We start from the raw sequence: 24,651 nt of genomic DNA on the forward strand, positions 1-24,651 counted from the left end.
CCAATCCATGGACCATGCGGGCTGGTATAGTCAGGGTGCGGAGCCCCACGCGGCCGGTGCTCCGCATTCTGGCTATCCCAGCCTGCATGGGGGACAAGGGGTTAAAGAGGTCTGGGAGGGGGGACCCCACGTCGTTTTTTTTTATATTTCCCACACTCAGAACGAAGTAAGTAAAACTCTTCCCACTTGGGGGAATCTATGAAAATAATACACTATTGTTACCTGTGCAAAAAAAACTGACATTTTCCGAATTTAAAAGACATTTTCGCCCTTGAAACTTAAAAATCGATTTTCTCAAAAACTATAAGGTCTTTTTGAAAAAAAATTTTTTCCTCTTATTCCCACTGATCCCCTTAATATACCCTGGGAATTTGGTGTTCCTAAACTTTAAGCAGGCTTTGCTATTAACCGTTAAAGTCGGCGGGTTTTTAAATGTTTACATTTTTCCTTTGAAACTTTAACATCGATTTTCTCAAAAACTATAAGGTCTTTTTGAAAAAAAAATTTTCCTCTTATTCCTCCTGATCTCCTTAATATATTCTCCAAATTTGAGGCTCTTAGCATTTAAGGGGGCTTTGCTATTAACCCTTAAAGTCGGCGGCTTTTTTAGATTATACGGAGCGTTACGGTTTAACGCGAAATTACGGTAGCGTTTAATGCGAAATTACGGCATGAACGAAACGCGAAATTTCGCATTGAAAATTACGCTTACGGTATTTTCAATTACGATTTTAATGGCAATTACGCTACCGCAATTTCGCATCGTAATCGCGAATTTCGCATGCGTAATTATAGTAATGCGAAATTTCGAAAATTTCAGCTCAACTCTAGGCATGTGACTGCCGGTCACAGCTGCAGGGAATTTATGAAGCAAAATCTCAGCTCATTTACAGACATACCAAATTCATGTCTAACTTGGTCTGGGGGTGGAGAGACACACCAAATGAGTTAGCAAATGCCTAGTAATATTTTAAAATGCTTACACTTGTCTTGAAGGAATTAACTTTTATAATTGTGATGAAAGTGGAGCTACAGTATCACACTATATACATGCTCACAAGTAGTATCTCCCACAGGGATCAGGACTTGGTCACTCAGACGATAGTTCGGGGCCAAGTGCTGCACAGACCTGTCATCAGCCTAGAGCATACATGTCAAACTTCAGCCCGCAGGCCAAATCTGGCCCTCAGAGCCATTAATTTTGGCCCTTAAGTGGGTTCCCCACTCTTTGCATTATGTTTGGCCCACTCTAGACCACCAGGAAAACTATATTGGAGGTGAAGGTAGAGGTAGGGGTATATTGGAGGTGAAGGTAGAGGTAGGGGGAAAGCACTAAACCTTAGGAAACGGTATAGGGGAGGGTGGGGGCCTCCAGACACCAGGGAACTGTATAGGGGAGCGAGAAGGCCTCTAGACACCAGAGAACTGTGTAGGTGTAACGATTGGTGTCAGCACACAGAGTATTTCTGATTAATTGGTGATCTGCAGTATCACCAATAATACAGATGCTATACCCGATTATGTGTGATCTGCAGAATCACCAAGAATACCAGTATAGCTTGACACAGGACACCTAATGAGGTAAAGTGTTTGGTGCTACAGTAAGAAAGGTTATCTCCCGAGGAGATACAGACTCTACTGCAGCCAGTGGACCCCTGAGGTGCGGGTGGCCACTGGCTGTACACAAGCTGACCTCCTCAAGCAGAGGAGAGACAGACTGTACTGCAGCCAAGGATTCCCTGATAGATTGGGAATCAGACTGTACTGCAGCCAAGGATTCCCTGATGGGTTGGGAATCAGACTGTACTGCAGTCAGTGGACTCCTATGGGGTAGAGCCCCCTAACTGAACTGCAAGAAGGACCTCCTGAGAAGCAGGTAGCCCTTGCAGCTAATTGACACCTGGAGGGTTAGTGTCACGAGTAGTACAGTAAGACTGATCACTCAAGGGATGAGTGACAGCCAGAAGGGTCAGACAGGCCAGGTCGGCAACACACCAGCAGGTAAGGTACAGAGACAGAAGGCTGATTCGGTAACCGGGTACAGGCAAGGTTGGCAACTGGTAGACAGATGGGCGGAGGTACCAAATCAGAAAGCAAGAGAGAGGTCAACAGAGCCAGAGGTCATAACAAATATAAAATACGCACAATCCTAGTCTAAGGTGTGAGGTCCTTGGTCTCGACACCCGGCAACTAGTCTAAAGAATAACACAGCAATCCTATACTTGAGTGTGAGGTCCTTGGTCTCAACACCCCGGAACTGGTCTAAAGTATAACACAGTAATGACACAGCAATCCTATACTTGAGTGTGAGGTCCTTGGTCTCAACACCCTGGAACTGGTCTAAGGTATAACACAGTAATGACACAGTAAAGTACAAGAGCAGAATCTGGCTAAGTGTGAATTCCCAGTTCCAACTGGTTCTAACACACTGTAGGATCTGACTGAGGTCTGAGTGCTCACACGTTAGTATTCGCAACGTCAGACAACCTGCAACTGCCAAACAAGTACTATATATACTTACGGCGCTCCGCAGCGCCGCCCCAGCCACTCAGAAGTCCAGCTGGGATCAGCTGATCGGCCTGATCAGCTGATGCCCCTCCTGCTGGCATAAAGGTTCTGTCTTCTGGCGTGCGCGCGCGTAGCTCTCCATCTGTGTGCACTAGAACAGTGTTTCTCAACATTTTATTGATATGTACCCCTTTTAAAACCCTGTACTCATCAAGTACCCCCTGGCATAGTAAACATTATCACAAGTACCCCTTGACAAATATATATTTAATCGTAGTACATTATAATTGGTTCTAAACAATTTCCAAGCATTTAGTATTGCTTTTAATTAGCTAAAATACTGATTTGGTGTTGTTTAAATAAGATTTATCATTTTCTAAAACTCTAAATGTGTTATTCCTGGTTAAGTATATCAAGCCCGAGTACCCCCTGGAACCATCAGAAGTACCCCCTGGGGTACGCGTACCACACGTTGAGAACCCAGGCACTAGAAGGCCCAGGCAAACTAGACACATGTTGCTGCGCGGAAACCGCCGGCCTGAACGCGGAGACAGCCGCCCCGCCGCTTGACCGTGCGGCGGCATCTCCGCTATTCATTACAGTAGGGTAGTGAAGACTACTAGACACCAAGCAACTGTATAGGGGTTGGAGGGGGGCCATTAGGCTCCTGGGAACTTTATAAGGGAGGAAGGTAGCCAGTAGACATTGAGGTTAGCCCATGACTAGGTACCAGTGTACAATTTTGGCTGATTTTGTATTTGAGTTTGACACCCTTGACCTAGTGGAGGCATCTGTTGCTATGGTGGGGGTGGAGGGATGATGTGAGGTGCATGATGGAGTTAGCTTCTGGTGATTCGGGTAAGAAGGAGAACAATGCATTTAGGGGTAAATTGGGCATCCTTGTTACTTAAAGAGAACCCGAGGTGGTGCGAGGGGGGCAGATGGGACACAGAGGCATGTTCTCTGCCTCATGACATGCCTCTATGTCCTTTCACGCCGCTCTCTGCCCTTCACCCCCACCACACTATAGCTCCCCGAAATTAGCGACAATAATTGTCGCTATTTTGGAGGGTAATGGGAGGAGAAGGATTCCCTGCTCAAAACAACCACTAGGGGCGTCCCTGCTGGTTTTCCCCAGCTGCCATTGGGCAGCTGTCTCTCCCTGGCCGCGCCCCCACCTCTCTGCACGCTGGGAGAGAATCTCTCTCTCCTTAGTAACACCAGAGGTCACAAAACTGAAAGTCGGCCATAGCAGGCCAACGGAGCGGCAGAGAGCAACGTGGATGACGGCTACCTGATCCACCCAGCCCCCTGAAACAGGTAGCATAGTTTTTTTTCAATTATATGTGCCCCCCTCAGGCTATCTTTAACCACTATACGACCGCTCCACGCCAATTGGCTTGGACGTGGCGGCAGCCTCAGGTCTGCCTAACGCTTATTGATGTGCAGTCCTGGGGGTGTAGTTTGCAGGGGATCGTGCGCACCGATGAACGCGCATCCCCGCTTGAATGATGGAGCTCCTCTCCGCCATCAGTCTCCCAGCGGCGATTGCCACTTGAAGACTGTTAGACGACGAAACCTCCGTCTATTTACTAGGTACAGCACTGCGATCTATGCTAGCGCTGTACTGGGGACAGCTGTGTGACACGGTTGTCCCCCTGGGACACAGGAGTGCGATCGGCTCTCATAGACTGAAGTCTATCAGGGAGGGTGTTTGGGGGAAAAAATATTAAATAAATAAGGAAATATATTTGTAAAATAATACAAAAAATAATTATTAAAAAAAACAACATCCTGGCAGAAATCAGACCCCACCAACAGAAAGGTCTGTTGATGGGGAGAAAAGGGGGGGGGGGGGAATCACTTGTGTGCTGAGCTGCACAGCCCTGCAGTGAGGCCTTAAAGCTGCAGTGGCCTATTTCCTAATAAATTGCCTGGTCATTGGGGGGCGTTTAACACTGCAGTCCTCAAGTGGTTAAGATATGGTTTGCTGCTAGATTGTTGGCCAAGATGGTGCTAAAGCCGGATACACACAGTAGATTAAAGTCGGTTGAGGCAGCCGATAATGACCGCCTCTGCCGATAATCTAGTTTTTTTTTTAAATATATACACCATGAGGGTGTATTACTGTTATTTTTGCAAATAAGAGCTTGTAATTATTGACAGAATACAATGAGAAAACCAAAAACACAAAATGAAGATATACACCTTTGTTTCCAAATAAAATATTGCCGCCTTACACTGTACTAGGGACATACTGTAACTTAAATGTTGTAATAACCGGGACAACTGGTCAAATAAAATGTGTGGGTTGTAGCATGTTTTATTTTTAAACTATAATAGTCGAAAACTGGGAAATATTTGTTTTCAATTTTTTCTTTTTATTCCCTTTAAAATGCATATAACATAAAAATTCTTAGCAAAAAGTACTCCCTAAAGAAAGCATAATTTGTGGCAAAAAATAACAATGAATAGATCATTTAGTTGTGATAAGTAGAGATAAAGATATTGCTGAATAAATGGAAGCAGTGCTGAAAGGTGAAAATTGCTCTAGTTTTTAAAGGGAAAAAACCCCTTTAGCCACGTACACACGCCTGATGTATGTGCGGAGCCCCACAACTCTACTAAATCCCAGCAAAGCCGATCCCATTGTTTGCGGAGCTCCCCCACTCGCCGCTTGACATCATGCACGTGGCGCTCGACGTCCCTCCATCGCCCCCTCGCATAGCAACACAGTACCTCGTCAACTACACAGCTGTGATTTCGCGATTTCAGATCCCGATTCCCCATGGGAGAAAAGCATTGTTAGTGTGTTCGGACCTTTAAAGGTGAAGTGGTTCAAATTGCACATAGTTTTTTCTTTCTGCACAATTTAAGCAAATTGCATGCGATTCACATACAATGCTACCTGATGGGAAATAAAATATATATATATATATATATATATATATATATATATATATATTTATTTTATTTTTATTTTTTTCTGCACAGACAAGTGTGCTCCATGATGATCAGGACAGCTGTTTGCACCCTATTTTCCTGACAAGGTTGGCCCTCACCGGACACCTGTGCCGAGTTTTGATTAGTGTGTTTACAAAACTTTACAAAAACACCACTCCTCTAGATTCACCCTAGATTCAACTCTCTTTACCACTTGTGAATCTGATAAATACTCAAACTGAATATAGCGGCGGAGATGGGGTCTGGAATGATGGAAAACTGGAGAAAGTGACAGCATTCCAGGAGAGCGTTTAGCTGAGGTCAAACTCTGTTTGAGGAAACTGTCTACACACTTTAAGCAGAGTGCAGTAACCCTGTACATTGTAGCACAGTACTGAAGTCAGGCCACTGGAGGTACATTCCATTACAGTAGTTGCTATAGCGCTAAATTGTCGCTCAGCAATGAGCTCCTTGTGCTGGTTGTAGAAACGGATGAATACCCTGTATGGTGTATGAAAACAGACAGCTGCCCCGGAATGTATTGTATGTATCATATAGCAAACACAGTCCCAGAGAAACAGACTATACTTTACCAGGCACTGAAAGGGACCCTGAGCAGAGGGGTTAATTGAAAATCTGGACTTACGTGGGTCTTCCTCCAGCCCCCCGTAGCCAACGAGGTCCCCCGGCATCTTCTTGGTCCCTTCCGGGGTCCCGCTGGCGGCTTGGTAATCCTGCGACTTCGGCTGAAGACCCGCGTGCACACCCGGCCGGCGTAAGGATCCTGCACATAAGCGGTTCTGTAAAGACTGAACCATTCATACACAGGATGGCTACGGCGACTGGTGTGATGACGAAATCACCCGATTACCGGAGCCGGAAGCGAAACCACAGAAGGGACCAAGTGGATGCCGGGGGACCTTGCGGGTTACAGGGGGGCTGGTAAGCCCGAGGCAAGTCCAGACAGAGCTGGGACAAGGTCCTCTAGCACCCAAGGCTGAGACACCAAAGTGCACCTCTCCATCCCTCCCACCCCAGCCGTCACAAACTGATTGCTAGTAGACTAAGAGGCGCTCCAGGGTCACTGGCATGTATCCCCTTTTCTTATTTCTCTCTGCTTCAAACACAGTAGGGGAATAATAGCTGAGTGAGTTGTGCTCCCCCTTCTACACTGCGCTCTGAGGCTGGAGCCTCTCTTGCCTCTGCCACGGCCTTGCCCTGAGTCCAGTTTTTAAATTTACCCCTCTGCTCAGGGTCCCTTGGAATTAGCTGGAGCTAGCTAGTATTAAAGACACTGAATGCTGCCATCACCCACGTCCTCAGATGCACTTCATTTACTATTCTGATAGCTGCTAACTGTTTTTTCATCATAATAGAAGGAAGAGCTGCTGGCTGGGTCTGCTGGTCACAGATTATCCAGATTAATGGCTGTACACCAACATCCTCACTGATGCTTCCTGTCTCTTGGACAGATGATACTAGTCAGCCTGCCTATCTAACCCTTTTGCGGGGAGTGGACTTGTGGCCTCTCCTGTATATCTGCAGTCACTTTTTCATACATAAGCAGGGACGATTTATGTTCTGGGTCAGCAGATGGCAGGTCCTAGGGAGCAAGGCTGCAGTGTTCTCAGATTGTACACCCCAAATACACACATGGAATCAATTTAGTGGAGTGTGCAATGTTCAGCTTGTCATGTAGTTAGTAACAGGAGACCTGTACTGGCATAAGTGGGATTTAAGAAAGAATTACATACATTACATCTTTATCATGCAATGCAATCATCAGGTGACAGGTGTCACCCAACTTTATTTAGGCGCTTTGAGTGTGCCAGGAAAAAAAGCATGCTATAAATGTTCTGTGTCTTATCTTGTCTTCAGCAATGCTGTTAATGACTTATTTTGTTGGATCACTAAGAATATTATTGTTAAAAGACCACTATCGCAAAAAAAAAAAAAAAAAAAAAAAAAAAAAAGGTAAAATTTGAGGTTTTCAATTTTGATTGAATACATGTGTATGGATTTTGTATAAAATGAACTTTCGTCCCAGAGTAAAGGTGTCCATACATAAATTGAGTTTCCCAGTGGTGTAGCAATAGGGGGTGCAGAGGTTGCGACCGCACCAGGGCCCCTGGACCAAAGGAGCCCCATAGGACTCCCTTCAACTGCTTTGTTAGTTGTTTATTTGTGCTAAGATGGTAATCGTGATTGCAACTTTTTGAAAAATAGCATTTAGGGCTATTTTGCCACAATTTTAATGCAAGTCATTGGAAGTGTTTTTTTTTAAAATGCTCTTCGTGTTCCTGGGACCATAGACTGACCCCTCCCCTGCTTACACCTCTCTGACACTGCAGCTGTCCTTGGCATGATTTTGGTGCTCCATATCAATCATTATGTAAAGAGAGCTTGAGTGGGCCCCAATGTAAAACTGGGGCCCAGAGCTCCAAAGCTATGCTACTGGATTTTCCTATTCAATTCCCTGAAGATTCATCCACTCTGATCAAATCGGATGGGATCAATTCCTTTAACCACTTGCCACATTTGCGGCAGTATATCTACGCCCTGCGGGAAGACTGTTCCCGTCCCAGAGACGTAGATATATGCCTCCCACCACCGCTCGCTCCTGCGACCCTCCCACGAGTGTTCTTGCCATGCAGTTCCTATTCGTTGATCTAAGTCCGCGTGTCAGTGATCGCCAGCATCAATGAGATGCCTGCGTCATTGATACAAACTTAATTACCCATGCACGCATTACTTCCTGTTCATGTACTATTAGTACGCGGCAGGAAGAAAATGAGTGAGGACATCTTGTGGCCAAATAGTAAAATTACACCTACACACATTTAGTTCAATAAAAAGACCTACACATAATCTAAAAATTATCTTCTAACCTCCCACACTCTCCCATAAACACCTCGAATAAACGTTTAGCTTTAATAAAATTAATAAAATGACAGTTAAAATAAAAAAACAATACTGTATTTTCCAGCGTATAATACGACCCCCAACTTTTCCAGTTAAAATATACATTTTGGGAATGTACTCTCCGTATAAGACTACCCCTCTTGGACATTAGTATACTGTACTGTATGTACTGGTGCTATACTATATAAACAGGTACAGATACTGGTGCTGTACTCAGGGGTGTAACTAGCAGGGCTGTGGAGTCGGTCCAAAAATCCACCGACTCCGACTCCTCAGTTTAGGATTCCACCGACTCCGACTCCGACTCCACGACTCCGACTCCTCTAATTTGCATATTACAATTTTGTTGATTAAAAGTATGTAACATGAAATTCGTCTCTTAACTGCCAACGCTTAGGAATTTTACAAGACAACTGAAGTGAGAAGGATATGTAGACTACTATATTTATTCCCTTTAGACTAAAACTAGTCCTTGGTAAGAGTACTTGTAAAAGGTACAAACCGGAACAAAGAACATCTATCAGGCCCTAGGCAATGTAAGTGTGGGTACGTGTAAGAATGATGTGCAGGTACTCTGCAGGGGAATGAGGAGATTGTAAACAGACAACACCTCTGTGTTCAATGTGCACAGCATTCTCAGTGGATTCCCTGCAGCTCTGTGGGGAGTGCATATGTAGAGTATAGTACTACTGTGTAACAAAGTAAACCTGAGACAGATGAAATTAAAGTTTTATACATACCTGGGGCTTCCTCCAGCCGCCTTCAGGATAATCATTCCCTCGTTGTCCTCCTCCGCCACCTGGATCTTCTGCTATGAGTCCAAATACTTGAGCCAGTCAGGCGTAGTGCGCATGCACACACTCCGCCGCCAGGAGCATACTACACCTGTGCAGCACTATTGCGCAGGTGCAGAATGTTCCTGGCTGTGGGAGCGGCATGCGGCCGGACAGCGCTGACTGGCTGAATTACCAGGACTCATAGCAGAAGATCCGGGTGGTGAAGGACAGCGAGGGACTGATTAGCCTGAAGGGGGCTGGAGGAAGCCCCAGGTATGTATAAAACTTTACTTTTCATCCGTCTCAGGTACCCTTTAATTTGTAGTCACCAAACCAAATTTTAACAACATATCAAATTATTTGATTTCATCAGCAAAGGAAGTGCATACATTTGCATAAATCAGCATCAATGCAGAATTATTTCCATCTCGTTGACCATCTCTATTAGTGACACAGCTACACATCAGGCTTTATTCTTACAGCATAGATGTTATTTAGTATATATAAAAGATTCCTGTGTACACATCATGTATACAGTCACAATCAGATATGTATATCTGACCTTAAAAATACGGGGACTGCTTTATTGAAGCAGCACAAGTAACTAATTTTGATTGGTTTATTTCATTTTTGTGGACTAAGCACAGCTATTACTGTATATATACTGTATATATACATTATTTTTAATGACTATTATATGAGAAATAGAACATTTTATCATATTTTCTATTTTAATTACAGTTACAAATTCATTAGGAGTCGGAGTCGGTGCATTTTTTCCCGACTCCGACTCCAGGCACCCAAAATTGCCCGACTCCACGACTCCGACTCCACAGCCCTGGTAACTAGGCCCCACCAGGCCCCCCTGCAGAATTTCATTGCGGGCCCCCCCCCCTCCCTGGGGCCCGCTGGGGGGGGGGGGCTGGAGGGGTGGCAGCATGAGGGGAAAGCCTTGGTCACAGTCGGCAGGGAGAGGGGAAGTTCCCCCCCCCTCTCCCTCACCTCGGGGCTCTCCCCTTTGCGCTCCCCTCCAGCTAGTTACAGTGTGGGCAGCGGCGGGCAGATACATACATTCTTCCTGTTACGCTTGGTGGTATATTCTCCACAGTCAGCACGACATGCATAACCTGACATGAAGGAGGTACACACGCTAGCACAAGGAATCAGGATATCCCCAGTTTAGTGGAGGAGAGGACTGACTCCAACAGGAGATGGGGCGCAGAGAGCAGGCGTAGATCCGAACAGCCACAAACAATCCTTTCACTATAGTGGCTCAGAGCAAGGTAGCGCTGAGCGCATAAACCAGAACTCAGAAAATCAGGACAGGTAACAGAATGAACGCTTGCTTAACTAGTCACTGCTTAAGTGACAGCAAGCGTCCAAAACAAGACAGACTGGAATGAGGCAGCCAATGCGATTGCAGCGGTGGCGTGCCCCACAAGGACAGGACAGAATAGTCGGGAAATAGAGTCAAAGAAGGCAGACGTAATACACACAAATATACAATAGGTATGATTACCTAGCGTATTACGATTACAGCTATCATTGAAACTGCAAACGACTGACTGACATATGTATATATCGGCGATAAACCGATATATGACATAAGCAAGGAACACTAACTAAGAACTGGAGCAGGACAAGGAACAAGACTGAACTAGCTAAGCACGGGTGATCACGATACGCGCAACCTACCAAAACGTGCTGGAAACTAACTGACTGAACACAGGATATAAACAGTTCGAGTACGTATATATCAGCGACACTGATGTATTAACGTAACACGAATACAAGGAAAATAACAAACGCGCTAGTATGCGTATATATTGGCGATGAACCGATATATGATGCAAGACTAGCAAAGTAACAATTACTGATAACCAGAACAGGACTAGGACTCACTGACTCCTACGCAGAAGATCAGTGCAGTCCACATTAATTAACATTAGAACTATGAACACGGTCTGGGGCCAGAGCAGCAGCAGCAAGACAGGCTTATGCTGAAGCTATGATAGCCCGTGGAGCCCTGCAGGTAGCAGATCTTTATACTGAGGTCATCCAATGGGAGCAGACATGCAGATTCCCACACAGGTGAATGGTAATCATTCAATCCTGAGCTGGCCAGAACTGCAGAGCCACTGCAGATGGAATCAGCAACTAGTTTGAGTGCAAACCAAACTATGCAAGCAAATGCATGTAATGACATCAAAAACTGCTTGTCTTCACTAAAACTGCAGCCAGCAGTACATGCTGCAGACGTGTTCATAACACTTCCGTGCGTTCCACCGCATACTCCTCGCTCTAGCGGCTGACGTCACTTCCGGAAGTGATGTCACTTCTAGAAGTGACGTCAGCCGCTAGAGCGAGGAGTATGCGGTGGAACGCACGGAAGGTATGTATCTTGCCGCCGCTGCCCGCTGCCCACACTGTAACTAGCTGGAGGGGAGCGTAGAGGGGAGAGCCCCGAGGTTAGGGAGAGGGGGGGAACTTCCCCTCTCCCCGCCGACTGTGGCCAAGGCTTTCCCCTCATGCTGCCACCCCTCCAGCGCCCACAAAACTGCCCCGAGCGGGAGCAGGGGCTGCAGGGCCTATTGTTGCGCCAGTGGCTGTACTGTATGTGGTACCCAGTATACAACAACCAGCCAATCAAGGCAAGCAATGTCCCTTACTGGCGATAGGCTGGTTGTTGTATACAAAGCTTGCTTGGATTGGTCAGCTATCCCTGTCTCCAAGACTATCAGAGCAGTAGCGCAAACACACCTCTTTCACCCACCTGACCCACCCTTGTATACTATTACCTCCTCCTCTGCCTCTCAGATCTCGCAATGCGCGCCTGCACCGCTTCACTGCAGTCCTCAGGAGTGAGATCTGAGAAACATAGATGGGTGAAAGATGAGTGTTTTTCTGGGCACAGCGCTGCTCTATTTTTTTTCCATACCCCAGGCATCCCGGACGGCTGCAGCTTGCTCTGCCCTTCCCTTACACCTTCCCAGTGAGGTGACCCCTTACATCGTCATCGGGACCGTGTTAAGTCACATCTTTCCACGAATCCTGGTGAGTGGATTTTCTTCTACCATACTTGTACAGCACTGCCCTTGCTGCTTTCATACGGTTGGCGCATACAGTGGGGATGCGGCTGCGTACGTATTTGAGCTCCCCCACCACATGCGACAACCGCAGATTCTTCAGTCTGGCTCAGAAGTTTCAGCACCCGCCCTATCAGATGAGCCCCGATTTTTGAGAAGATTTTCCTGGGTTAAAAAAATCAGTCTTATATGCCAGAAAATACACATAAATAGTTACCTTAGGGACTGAATTTTTTAAATATTTATGTCAAGAGGGTATATTGCTGTTAATTTAAAAAAAAACCAAATATGGGCTTGTAAATAGTTATGGACGCAAAACTGTAAAAATGCATGTTTATTTCCAAATAAAATATCGCCTTTGGGCAGGGTCCTCCTCCTTTTGTGTCCTATCTGATCATGCACCTCCATTACTGCGAACCCATGCTATGCATCTGAGGGAACCTAACTTGCCTAATCTCCATGCTCTCCTCCAGTGACTGACTAAGCACTACCTTGTACTCGTACTGTGCTGCATGATCTGGTCTTTCTTGTATTCAGGTATTGTCATTTTGCTGTATGTCACCCCTAAATATTGTATGTATCTCTATTTATTGTCCAGCGCTGCGTAATATGTTGGCGCTTTATAAATACAATAAATAATAATAATAATAATACATTGTGATAGAGACATAATTTAAACGGTGTAATAACCAGGACAAATGGGCAAATAACATACGTGAGTTTTAATTGCGGTAGCATGTATTATTTTAAAACTATAATGGACGAGAAATAATTATTTTTTGCATTATTTTCTTATTATTCCCATTGAAATGCACTTAGAATAAAATAATTCATAGCAAAATGTACCACACAAAGAAAGCCTAATTGGTGGCCAGAAAAACAAGATCATGTGCATATCCAGGTTTCAGGCTAAATGATCTGGCAGTTCACTGATGGCAGAGGCAGGTCTAATGCTAGGTACACACGATACAATTATACGATTATTTTCAACATCTCCGATTTCCAATCGATGTTTCGTTCGATTTTCCATTCACTTCTATGAAAAATTGTTTGAAAAAGTGATCGGAAATCTGATTGGACAAGTTGGAAATAATCGATCTGACAGTAAATCTTTCAGAAAATTGCATTGTGTGTACCTAGCAATAATGCTAGGTCAAATGACCATTCACAATGTCCAGAGAGTTTCACCTGCATGTGGGCTGAAGAACTGCATAGTTCGCAACTTGCAAGGGGAACAGATGGTGGACAGTGGAAGTCCATACAAAACTCCATAAGCATTGCAACCAGCAGGATACCTGAAGGTACAATTTGTGACAGGCAAAGATTTCTCATGGAAAGGGGGTATCAGCTACCAACTGGGATGAAGTTCAATCCTTGGTTATGGGTTCTCTTTAAAGGGAACCTTAAAGCCAATGGGTACCATTTCTAAAAACAAAAAGTCAGATACTCACCTAAGGAGAGGGAAGGCTCGGTCCTAATGAGCCTTCCCTCTCCTATCCCGGTGCCCTCGGTGCTGCGCTGGCTCCCCCGTTTGCGTCCGCCGCCGCAGGGACTTCGGAGGTCTTCGGGAGCACTCGGGCTTCCGAAGACGGGCCGCTCCATACTACGTACGCGCGAGCGCGTCATAGAGGGCGCTCGCGCATGCGTAGTATGGAGCGGCCGCGTCATCGGGAGCCCGAGTGCTCTCGAAGCCTTCCGAAAGCTCCCTTCGGCATGGGGAAGTGGCAGTATTTGACCGAACTGGTCGAATACTGCCACGGGGGATCCTGCGCGGGACCGGGCACCGGGAGAGGATAGGGAAGGCTCAGGGCCGGCCTTGGGTTTCACAGCGCCCTGAGCGTAACCAGATTTTGGTGCCCCCCCCACATTCATCCTCTTCGCGCGTGAGCGCACCACACACATACACTAATGGGGGGGGGATCTGCTGCCTAAATACACTAAAAGAGGATCTGCGACTGCAAGACTAGTAGCCTAAGCCTATATACACTAAAGGGGGGGGATCTGCCTACATATACCAGACTAGTAGCCTATATACACTAAGGGGGATGATCTGCCAGATCCCCCCTTAGTGTATATAGGCTTAGGCTACTAGTCTTGCAGTCGCAGATCCCCTTTTAGTGTATTTAGGCAGCAGATCCCCCCCCCCCCCCCCCCCCATTAGCGTATCTAGCAGCATAAGCATATTCCCCCTTTAGCGTTGGGAGGTTGGGGAGCCTTACTTTTTGCTGGTCAGTCTTCTCTTCTTACTGTCTGCAGAGCAGTCTGCAGACTTAGTGCCAGTGTAGGTGCCAGGATTCTGGGAGCAGGACTCATCGTCACTCAGGACATTGTCACAGGGCTGAGTGGCACACCTGCTGCGCGCTTCTCTGCAGCAGCCTAAAGCTCAGCACGCCTCTGTCCATCCTGATTCCTGACATATAAGTGCCCCCAGTATAGGTAGCCAGGCATAGGTGACCCAGTAAAGGTAGCCAGGTAGGTGCCCCCAGTATAGGTAGCCAGTATACTTGCCCCAGTATAGGTTAGATAGGCATTTGTCCCAGCTATAGGTTAGATAGGTAGGTGCCCCCAGTACAGGTTAGATAGGTAGCTGCCCCCCAGTATAGGTTAGATAGGTATGTGCCCCCAGTATAGGTTAGATAGGTAGGTGCCCCCAGTATTGGCTAGATAGGTAGCTGCCCCCAGTATAGGTTAGATAGGTAGGTGCCCCCCAGTATAGGTTAGATAGGTAGGTGCCCCCCAGTATAGGTTAGATAGGTAGCTGCCCCCAGTATAGGTTAGATAGGTAGGTGCCCCCAGTATAGGCTAGATAGGTAGGTGCCCCCAATATAGGTTAGATAGGTAGGTGCCCCCAGTATTGGCTAGATAGGTAGATGCCCCCAGTATAGGTTAGATAGGTAGCTGCCCCCCAGTATAGGTTAGATAGGTAGGCGCCCCCAGTATTGGCTAGATAGGTAGGTGCCCCCAGTATTGGCTAGATAGGTAGGTGCCCCCAGTATTGGCTAGATAGGTAGCTGCCCCCAGTATAGGTTAGATAGGTAGGTGCCCCACAGTATAGGTTAGATAGGTAGCTGCCCCCAGTATAGGTTAGGTAGGTGCCCCCAGTATAGGTAAGATAGGTAGGTGCCCCCAGTATAGGTTAGATAGGTAGGTGCCCCCAGTATAGATTAGATAGGTAGATGCCCCCAGTATAGGTTAGATAGGTAGCTGCCCCCCAGTATAGGTTAGATAGGTAGGTGCCCCCAGTATTGGCTAGATAGGTAGGTGCCCCCAGTATAGATTAGTTAGGTAGGTACCCTCCCCTCATAGTGGAGGGGGAGCCGCGGGGAGGGCAGCCCAACCTCTCCCTCCCTTCCTCTCCGGGCGCTCTCCGTGCTCCCCCCTCCGATGAAGACTGCAGCAGGAAGCTAATTCAAAGAGAACAACTCTCCTCCCTGGTTCCGATCGCCGGCGATCGGAACCAGGGAGAACTCTCCTCCCTGGTTCCGATCGCCGGCGATCGGAACCAGGGAGGTGAGTTGTTCTCTTTGAATTAGCTTCCTGCTGCAGTCTTCATCGGAGGGGGGAGCACGGAGAGCGCCCGGAGAGGAAGGGAGGGAGAGGTCGGGCTGCGGCTCCCCCCTCCATCATCGCATGTTTGCTCCCCAGCCATCACCCCCAGCAGCGGCACCAGGGGGCAGGGCTAGACGGACCCAGCCGGGGTGCGCATCTTCCATTAGGACACATGTGGCCAGGCGGCAGGAGCGCCCCCTGGAAGCCGGCGCCCTGAGCGATCGCACTGGTCGCTCAGGTCAAAGGCCGGCCCTGGGAAGGCTCATTAGGACCGAGCCTTCCCTCTCCTTAAGTGAGTATCTGACTTTTTGTTTTTAAAACCGGTAAACATTCACTTTAAATGAGAGTGATATGGATGTTTAGTTTTGAACAATACCAGTTGCTTGGCAGTCTGGTTAATCTCTTTGGCTGCAGTAGTGGCAGAATCACACACCTGAAACAAGCATGCAGCTCATCCAGTCTAATGCTGAGAATACACGGTACATTTTTGAGGCTCGATTATCCCGCCTGATCGATTCCCCGCTAGATTTCACGCCCCGTTCTCTTATCTTTGATTTGTTTTTCTTATCTTTTCCCATTGTTCCCCGTGCAAAATCAAGCGCGTAAACGATCGGGCGCGAGATAGGACATGTCGGAAATTATCTATCGAGCCATCTAAATGGCTCAAAATCTAACCGTGTATTCCCAGCATAACTTCAGTCAGAACACCTGATCTGCATGCTTGTTCAGGGGCTGTGGCTAAAAGTATTAGAGACACAGGATCAGCAGGAGAGTCAGGCAACTGGTATTATTTTAAAATGAAAAATCCATATCCTTCTCACTTTAGGTTCCCTTTAAGAGGGTCTCTTTTTCTGCTGCCGCAAATATAATTTAACATTATGTTTACCATTTAGAGGACGAGATATCAGAACATGGTGCCAAAAGGTGATAATGGCATCTACATTTCAAATTTACAGAAAGCTAGGTGAATGCAGACAGTATTATACTGGAGTTTGTGATAACAGTTTACTGGTATTTTAAAAAAGTTTTAGGAAACATGTTGTTTTGTAAAAAGCGAGAGAGCAGATTAGTTGTGTAAAGTCCTCCTGTATGTCACACTAAGGCTCCCTGCGTAACAATGCTGCTTGTGTGTTCTTCAGGCCTTTCTATTGGCGTGACTGGGAGCTGAGTTCCTGTCAGGAGGCAGGGAGAGTTTGCATACAGCACTTAACACATGCCAAAACATGTCCTCTAATGAGCCCTTGTATGAACAGAATACTATCATTCTGCACTCTAGTCCACACACTAGATAACTGTCACCTGCAATTACTGTTCCTGAGCATTTCAAAGACAGTTTATAAACAACCACTGTACAAACATGCTGCTCAGTTATCTGCTGACCAGCCTGCTGTAATCTATGTAGAGGGGAGAGGGTAGAATGAAGGAGGAGGCCTATTGTTGAGGCAACAATAGCATTGGTTAGGTCTCTTCCGTGAGGGCCCGTCATCGCCGTGGAAGAGTCTAGTAGGGAATAATTTGTGCACATATTATTTTTGCTGAAGCTAACGCACTCCTTTGCTGTACTGGTTTTGAATGCGAGTTGTGTAATTTATAATGTGTAATAGTTTTTCGAGTTCTGCACATCTATGCAGGTAGTTATTTCGGGTGCAGCCTCTATCTGGAAGCGCTGCCAATGTCTCCTGCTGTCCAAAACAAACGTAAGTATACTTATGGCTAGCTGCATCCATGTGCTTCAGTTTGCATTCACATTTTTAGATTAGGGATTAGTGCATAATTTGCATCTGATTAATATTCAAGGTGTGTATTTTAGCCCCTGGGGGATCTGCATGCCTCTGTTGGTTTCATTTCATATGCAGCCTAGAAGCGCTATCAATTGTTTGCTGTTCTTTGGCAACTATAGCATTAGTCCAGGATTATCTATACAGTATTTATTATTATAGTAATCAGGTACTGTATAGCCAGCGATAAGCCCTGGTTAAAGGGGTTTTACAGAGTGTGAAGACGGAGGAGGGGGAAGGGGTTGTTTGGCACTTCCCTCTCTAGATCTGGGAGAAAATCAGCAGTTGACTGAGCTATGTATAGATCTGTTAACATGAGCATATTGGTACTCATATTCCTAGTAAAAAGCAAAACCTGAGTGTTTTATGATTTTATACCTTATTACCGAATGAGGAAACTTCAACAGGATCAGTTAGTCAGCTATCCTCATGCTGGGGTTCCCAGTCCGTTGTGGTGGGGATGGTGGCGGATATGGATGTCAGGTCAGCATTCTGCAAGCAAGAAGAAGAAGGATGAAGGGTTTGGAAAACAGACAAGGATTTTTATACCAGACTTTAATATAATATAAAAGCAGGCACGTGTTTTTTATTTCATTTTTTCACAACAAGCTCAGTTTTAGAAGATTTCAGCAGAAATCCATTGAGCCTGGATCGAACTGCAGGCATTGTACTTCTTGCACTGCAACGTTATGGGGTGTCGATCCCCCATTGCTCCTGCCCTGCCCCCATCGCAGAGAGATTTCCCAAAATAGCTGATCATTTGTTTGACTTTACAAAATCGATCAAGAGTCAATTGATACATATAACTTGATGCTTTTGTACAATGTTAAAATGCTACTTGCAATAAAAGATTTGAAACTGAAAGTCAATTGCTACACCGGACCTACAGTATAGATTACATTCAGATTCTTTCAAAGTGATCCAATCTGCCAGAAATCGATCAGAAAAGTTGATGTGCGAATGGCCAGCCTTACTCCAACATCATCTTTTTAGTATATTGTCACTAAACAACAGGACTAGGATGCTTGGCAGGGTACCCTCACCATGTTAAAAGCCATGTGGGTGGGTTTTGGATCAGGAGGTTTAGCCACATGCTTGATGGCTCCTCCCTCCTGGCCACCCAGCCTACATGGTTCAATAAAGGGGTTACAAAGTCTCTGGAAGGTGGGGCAAAGTTTTACTAGAAACAAAAATCTGAAAATGTATATACATATAATTATTTATGTATTTACTTGCAGTGACATTTTTAGAACATTTTCCCTGACAAGTTCCATAATAATTCAAAAGCAACATCTTCAGCTATTTGCTGGTGATCTCTGCAGCCATGGCCTGGACCAGTGCTGTGCAGTTCCAGAGTCCTCGAGAGCCACATTTTTGGAACAGCTCAAACTAATTGATGGGACTGAATCAGAAAAGGTTTGGTCTGTCCTTTAACACAGACATGGCTATGGCCCTCGAGGAATGGACATAGACAGCCCTGGCCTGGACTATCAAGCTACATAGCAAGAGCTGGAGCTCACCTAGTGAAGTCCTAATAGTGACATATTCATGTTCCTTTTATAGTGTTCCTTTTATTATAGCCAATGTGCAATTGGCATTGTATAAATAAATTGTCAGGATCTCTCCTGTAGCATGTTCTGTCGCTTGCAGTGGAGTGAAACTGGGCAGTTTTGACTTGTCTGCTTGCATTCGGTTGTGCATTCGCAATGAGTCTTATTTGCAATCACTCTGCAGTTCAGAGCAGTTTAGGATGCTGTCAGGATTCCTCATATGGTTTGCGGCAGTTGAGCTGCAGCCAGGTAGCCCTGGATTTCCTACATGCGAGTTGTTACATAGTAATGCATGCATTTGTTATGATAGTCTTTCTGCTAGCAAATGGTAATCAAACCAGCTCAGGATTGAATGATTACCATTCAGCTGTGTGGAAATTTGCATACCTGCATCCATTAGCTGATGCCGGCATAAAAGTCTGCCTTCCATTTCAGATTCTGCTCGACATAGCGGTCAGTACGCTGGTCTGCTGGGCACTTTGTCACTCTGTTATATTATTATTATTTAGTATTTATATAGCGCCGACATATTATGCAGCGCTGTACAGTGTATATATATATTGTCTTGTCACGAACTGTCCCTCAAAGGAGCTCACAATCTAATCCCTACCATTGCCATATGTCTATATTATGTAGTGTAAGTGCTGTAGTCTATGGCCAATTTTTTTTTAGGGGGAGCCAATTAACTTATCTGTATGTTTTTGGAATGTGGGAGGAAACCGGAATGCCCGGAGGAAACCCACACAGACACGGAGAGAACATACAAACTCTTTGCAGATAGTGCCCTGGCTGGGATTCGAACCAGGGACCCAGCGCTGCAAGGCGAGAGAGCTAACCACTACTATAGATCTGTAATGTAGTTCTAGGCGACCTTATTACTTGTGCTTTAGCTAGTTTCTTGATAAATATATATGCAGACTTGCTAATATATATTTATCCGTTAGTTGAGCCGTTTGTTATTTTTCTGTATTATTGTGAATTGCCTTGTTTCCATGCCTGATGGACGTTCGCTGCATCCGCGGTGGGTCAGTGAAGTCCATTATCCTGATAGCTTGGATTCTGCCATCACCACGTTGGTGACTGTAGTATTCCTGCTACTCTAGTTTCTGGGAACGTAACTATAGGCTGTGGTTGCTATTAGTTACTTTCTTTCCTGTAGTCTTGCCTGTGTGGATGCTTGCTGGTGACTGATTGTTAACCTGCTTGCTTTGCTTCTGTAGACATGACTGTGAGCGGTGGTTGCTATTAGTTACGCTTCAATCTATAGTCCTGTCTTGTATCTGTCTGAATGCTTGCTATCCCTAGGGCAGCGCTCAGTCTTACTAGCGTTCTGTCTGTCTGTTCGTTCTTTGTCTGGTTAGTTACTCAGACCATAGGCAGCGCAATATCACTCTGTGTCTTATTTGTAGCTATATCGGAAGCCCAGAGCTGCAGTTGCTCTGGACAACCTGTGTAGCCTATTCCATTATCCAGCTGCTTAGCCTTGTTGCGCTGTGTGGTCAAGGTATGCCCCCCAGCATTACATAAATATTATAAATCCCCCTCCCACACAGTGAGGTCTTTTTTGCGAAACACCTTCAGTCGAAGATGATTCCTGACTGACACCTATTATGGATGAGTCTAATCTTGATTCTCAAACTCGTCTTCTTATTGTCTGCAGGTACCACTCCTAGCTGTATTTGGATTACTGAGGTGACTGGAAATGGAATTCCGGCCTCTTGCACACTGCAAGCACTTCAGATTCAGATTCCGCTTTTTAATCTGTTTTTACTTCCGATTCAGATTCAGATTTGCAGTTTGCTCCTTGCACACTGCAAATCTGAATCTGAATCGGAGGTAAAAACTGATTAAAAAGCGGAATCTGAATCTGAATTGCTTGCAGTGTGCAAGAGGCCTCCAAGTGATATTTTGAGGCCTTTGATCTTTTGTTTTGTTTCTTGTTGTTTTTTTTATTATTTACCTTGGCTATTAGGATTTTGGTGACTTCAAATACCTTAGCAGCCAATTATTTTTTATGAAACAGTTGTACTATACATCTGACTCCCTATTCTTTCTTAATTGATGACATTATTGTCTAAATGGACCACTACCATAAATTACACACACAAGTCTAAAACCCCGTCTACACGGGGAGATGTGGCGGCGATGTTCCTTATCAATCGAGCCGCTAATGCGGCTCGATTGATAAGTTCCGACAGGTCCGATCTGTGAGCTGCCGATTCCCTGCTCGTTCCCCGCGAGGGGACAATGGCAGGGAATTGAGCGGAAGATAAGCAGCGCCGGGCGGGGACGAGCGGGGGATCGAATACGCCGCACGCACGGCGAGCGGGTACGCGGCGGGTACGCACGGGGATGCGGAAAAGGTGATCCGGCGGCTAATTGAGGCGCCGGATCGCCTCCACATCTCCCCGTGTAGACGGGGCTTTATGGTTTGGATTTTGATTTTATGTTTCTCTCATCTTCCACCTTTTCTGCCCCCCTCCTCATTCTTTCTGTCCCGCCCATTTTCCCTTCCTCAAACACCCCCACCATACACACACACATAGCCTCATCACTGTATTGATATTTGACAGCGGATCAAGGCAATCATTGGTCGAAGATCCCACAGCAGCGGTATTAAGACCGTCCTACTGTTTACCACAGCCTGGAAAGAGGTCACAAGCGATCAAGTAATACATGGCCTTCCAGCCATTCATACCATACTGCAATAACCATCTCGCTATGGGAAGGGCCAGATTTTTACTTTTTACCGCCCAAGGCCCACTATCATCAGCAGTCCTGGACCGACAGCATCCTACATCCCCCCAATCACAAAGGATTAGATTGTAGTCTCCTCTCAGGACAGTTAATGAAGTGATGGAAGGGATTACACTATAAATTCCTCTGAGGAAAGTTAGTGACATGATGGCTGGAATTAGATAGTAAGCTCCTTGGCGAGTGGCACATTCGGTGAGTGACAAGCCCCTTCATCCCCCAAGTATCAGATCCAGCTGTTGGTAGGCGCTGGCTGCTGTGTGCAAACTCTGTGTAGCAGGACGAATGTCTGGCAGGCTAACTGCTACTGCCACTTTTCTGCCCACAGTCCGCCCCTTGCTTTCCTGGTGCCCTTTGTGGCCTTGCTTGAAATCCGGCCATAGCTATGGGAATCATCAGAACACAAATGCAGTTTTGCAGTTGTTTGCAATGGCGTTTTTGATGCATGACACACAACTAATTGTGATTTTTACTCACATAGATTGCTACACAGCTGGAAGCCAAAGCAATCTTCCTTTATTCTTGCTTATATCAAAGGATTTAAAATATAATGCAGAGTAATTTGTATCCAACAAAGCTAAGAAATAGTGTGTAATATTACCTGGGGTCAGGGATATGACTCCTAGTGAATGACCCTACTCTACCTGGAGGCTACTGGCCCTAGAACAAATGCTTTGGCCATGGAATGGGTTTAACCAGCTAATGAGTCTCAGATTGTCTTGATAAGAGGAGTAGAGGACTGTTCCATTGACATGGTAATCCACAGTCACTAGGCATGAATGGCTGCATAACAACAGGAAAGAGTCCCTAATGTCTTCTGGTGAATAACAATGTACAAATAATCCTAAAACTAAAAGGTTCCATGTATATTCAGCTGGGGTCTCCCTGTTCTCATTTATAATCTTTGGACAAGTATGGCAGATCTCCAGAGTAAGTGAAAGTTACAATGTACAAAGGAAAACTCACTTCAGTTGCAAATACTCAAAAGAAAAGACCTCCGACTCCAATGCAAAAGAGTCAGATCACCTGCATTAGCGTTCTTCTGGTAATGGAATGAAATACACCGGGGCCTAACCTTTATTCTGTGTATTGTTTGGTGTAGTGGATCGTGGTATGCAGCACAGGTGATTGTGGAAAGAGGCACAGTTTGCCTGTAACCCTCCTTGCTGTACTGGGCAATGAAGGGGAGGTGGCCCAGACAGCCAGGCACCTAAGGAATGTGGGGGAACTTGGCAGTCTGCTCAAACAGACATTCATATAATCAATAGTAAAATTCAGGACTAAAGGTTTTCAAGAACCTGGCTTTTCTTTGGGGTACTAGCCTAACTCCAACAGCAGTAACAGGAAACACTAGGAGAAAGGGCCTTGTCCACAAACATTTACAATCAATTGTGAGCTCTACAAGTTCTTAAATATGAAGTCACAATATGATTTACAATAGCAAGCCATACCAGTATGCAGCAGAAATTATTTTTGAGATGGCAGAAACCAGCATGATATATACAGTGCTGCCCATAAATATTCCTACCCCTGGCAAATTTTGACTTCAAGTTACTTTTATTCAACCAGCAAGTAATTTTTTGGCGGGAAATGACATAGGTGTCTCCGAAAAGTTAATAAGACGATGTACAAGAGGCATTATTGTGGAAAAAAAAACATTTCTCAGCTTTTATTTACATTAGAGCAAAAAATGTCCAGTCCGAAATTATCATACCCTTAAACTGTCACAGTATGTGGGAAAATCCAAAGTTATACACCATTTCAAATAGTCCAAGCTGTTCTAAATCATCCCAATTACCCTGATTAATTGGAACAGCTGTTCTAATTAACTCAACAGTTGAAAACAGCAGCTCTCTGGTTTGTGGATAGTTATGCCTAAGATAAAAGAGCTCAGTGAGGATCTGCGGCTGCGCATTGTGGCTGCTCACAAGTCAGGAAAGGGCTACAAGACCATTTCTAAAGGTTTTAAGTTCCAGTGGCTACAGTGCAAAGTATAATTAAAAAATACAAAAAGCTCCACACTGTGGAGAATCTCAGAGGACGTGGTCGGAAGCCAAAAGTGACACCTGTGCTGGCCAGAAGGATAGTGAGAAAAGTAAAAAAGAATCCAAGGATCACCACCAAGGCCATCCTGGTGAATATTGGCTGTGCTGGTGGCAATGTCTCAAGGCAGACAATCCAACAGACACTGGACACTGCTGGGTTCCATGGATGCAGACCAAAAAGGACGCCACTTCTCAAGATAAAAGTCACACAAAAGCTTGCTTGGCTTTTGCAAATGCTCATCTGAAAGAAGAAGACTTCTGACCTTCTGTGTTATGGTCAGATAAAACAAAAATTGAATTGTTTGGTCACAATGATGTTTCCTTCATTTGGCGTAAAAAAGGAGAAACCTTCAACCATGGCACCATGAATTGCTCATACATGAGGATTCTCAACGACAATATCAGGCAGTCTGCAGAGAAACTTGGCCTTGGGTACCAGTGGACATTTCAGCATGGCAATGACCCAAAACACATCAAAAGCGGTGAAGAAATGGTTAGCAGACAACAACATTAATGTTTTGGAGTGGCCCAGCCAGGGTCCTGGCTTGAATCCAATTCAAAAAATCAGGGTGATGGCAAGAAGACCCTCCAACCTGAAAGATTTGGAGCTCATTGCTAAAGATGAATGTGCAAAAATACTTGTGGAGACATGCAAAAAGCTGTTCTGAAGTTATATGAAACGTTTGATTGCTGTATAAAGGGTTTTCATTGATTATTGAGAAGGGTATGAATAATTTTCA

General features: G+C 45.4%; 1 protein-coding gene across 1 annotated transcript in view; it reads right to left on the reverse strand.

The window, feature by feature from the left end:
• TET3 (tet methylcytosine dioxygenase 3) overlaps positions 1-17,999 on the reverse strand; it is a 150,750-nt gene extending 132,751 nt beyond the window's left edge. Inside the window, exon 1 of the mRNA XM_068274940.1 lies at positions 17,949-17,999. The gene's annotated coding sequence lies outside the window, so the exon portion shown is untranslated. The remainder of the gene's footprint in view (positions 1-17,948) is intronic.
• Positions 18,000-24,651: the final 6,652 nt, after the last annotated feature.

This window comes from Hyperolius riggenbachi, chromosome 3 (assembly GCF_040937935.1).
Source record: "Hyperolius riggenbachi isolate aHypRig1 chromosome 3, aHypRig1.pri, whole genome shotgun sequence".
Lineage (NCBI taxonomy): Eukaryota > Metazoa > Chordata > Amphibia > Anura > Hyperoliidae > Hyperolius > Hyperolius riggenbachi.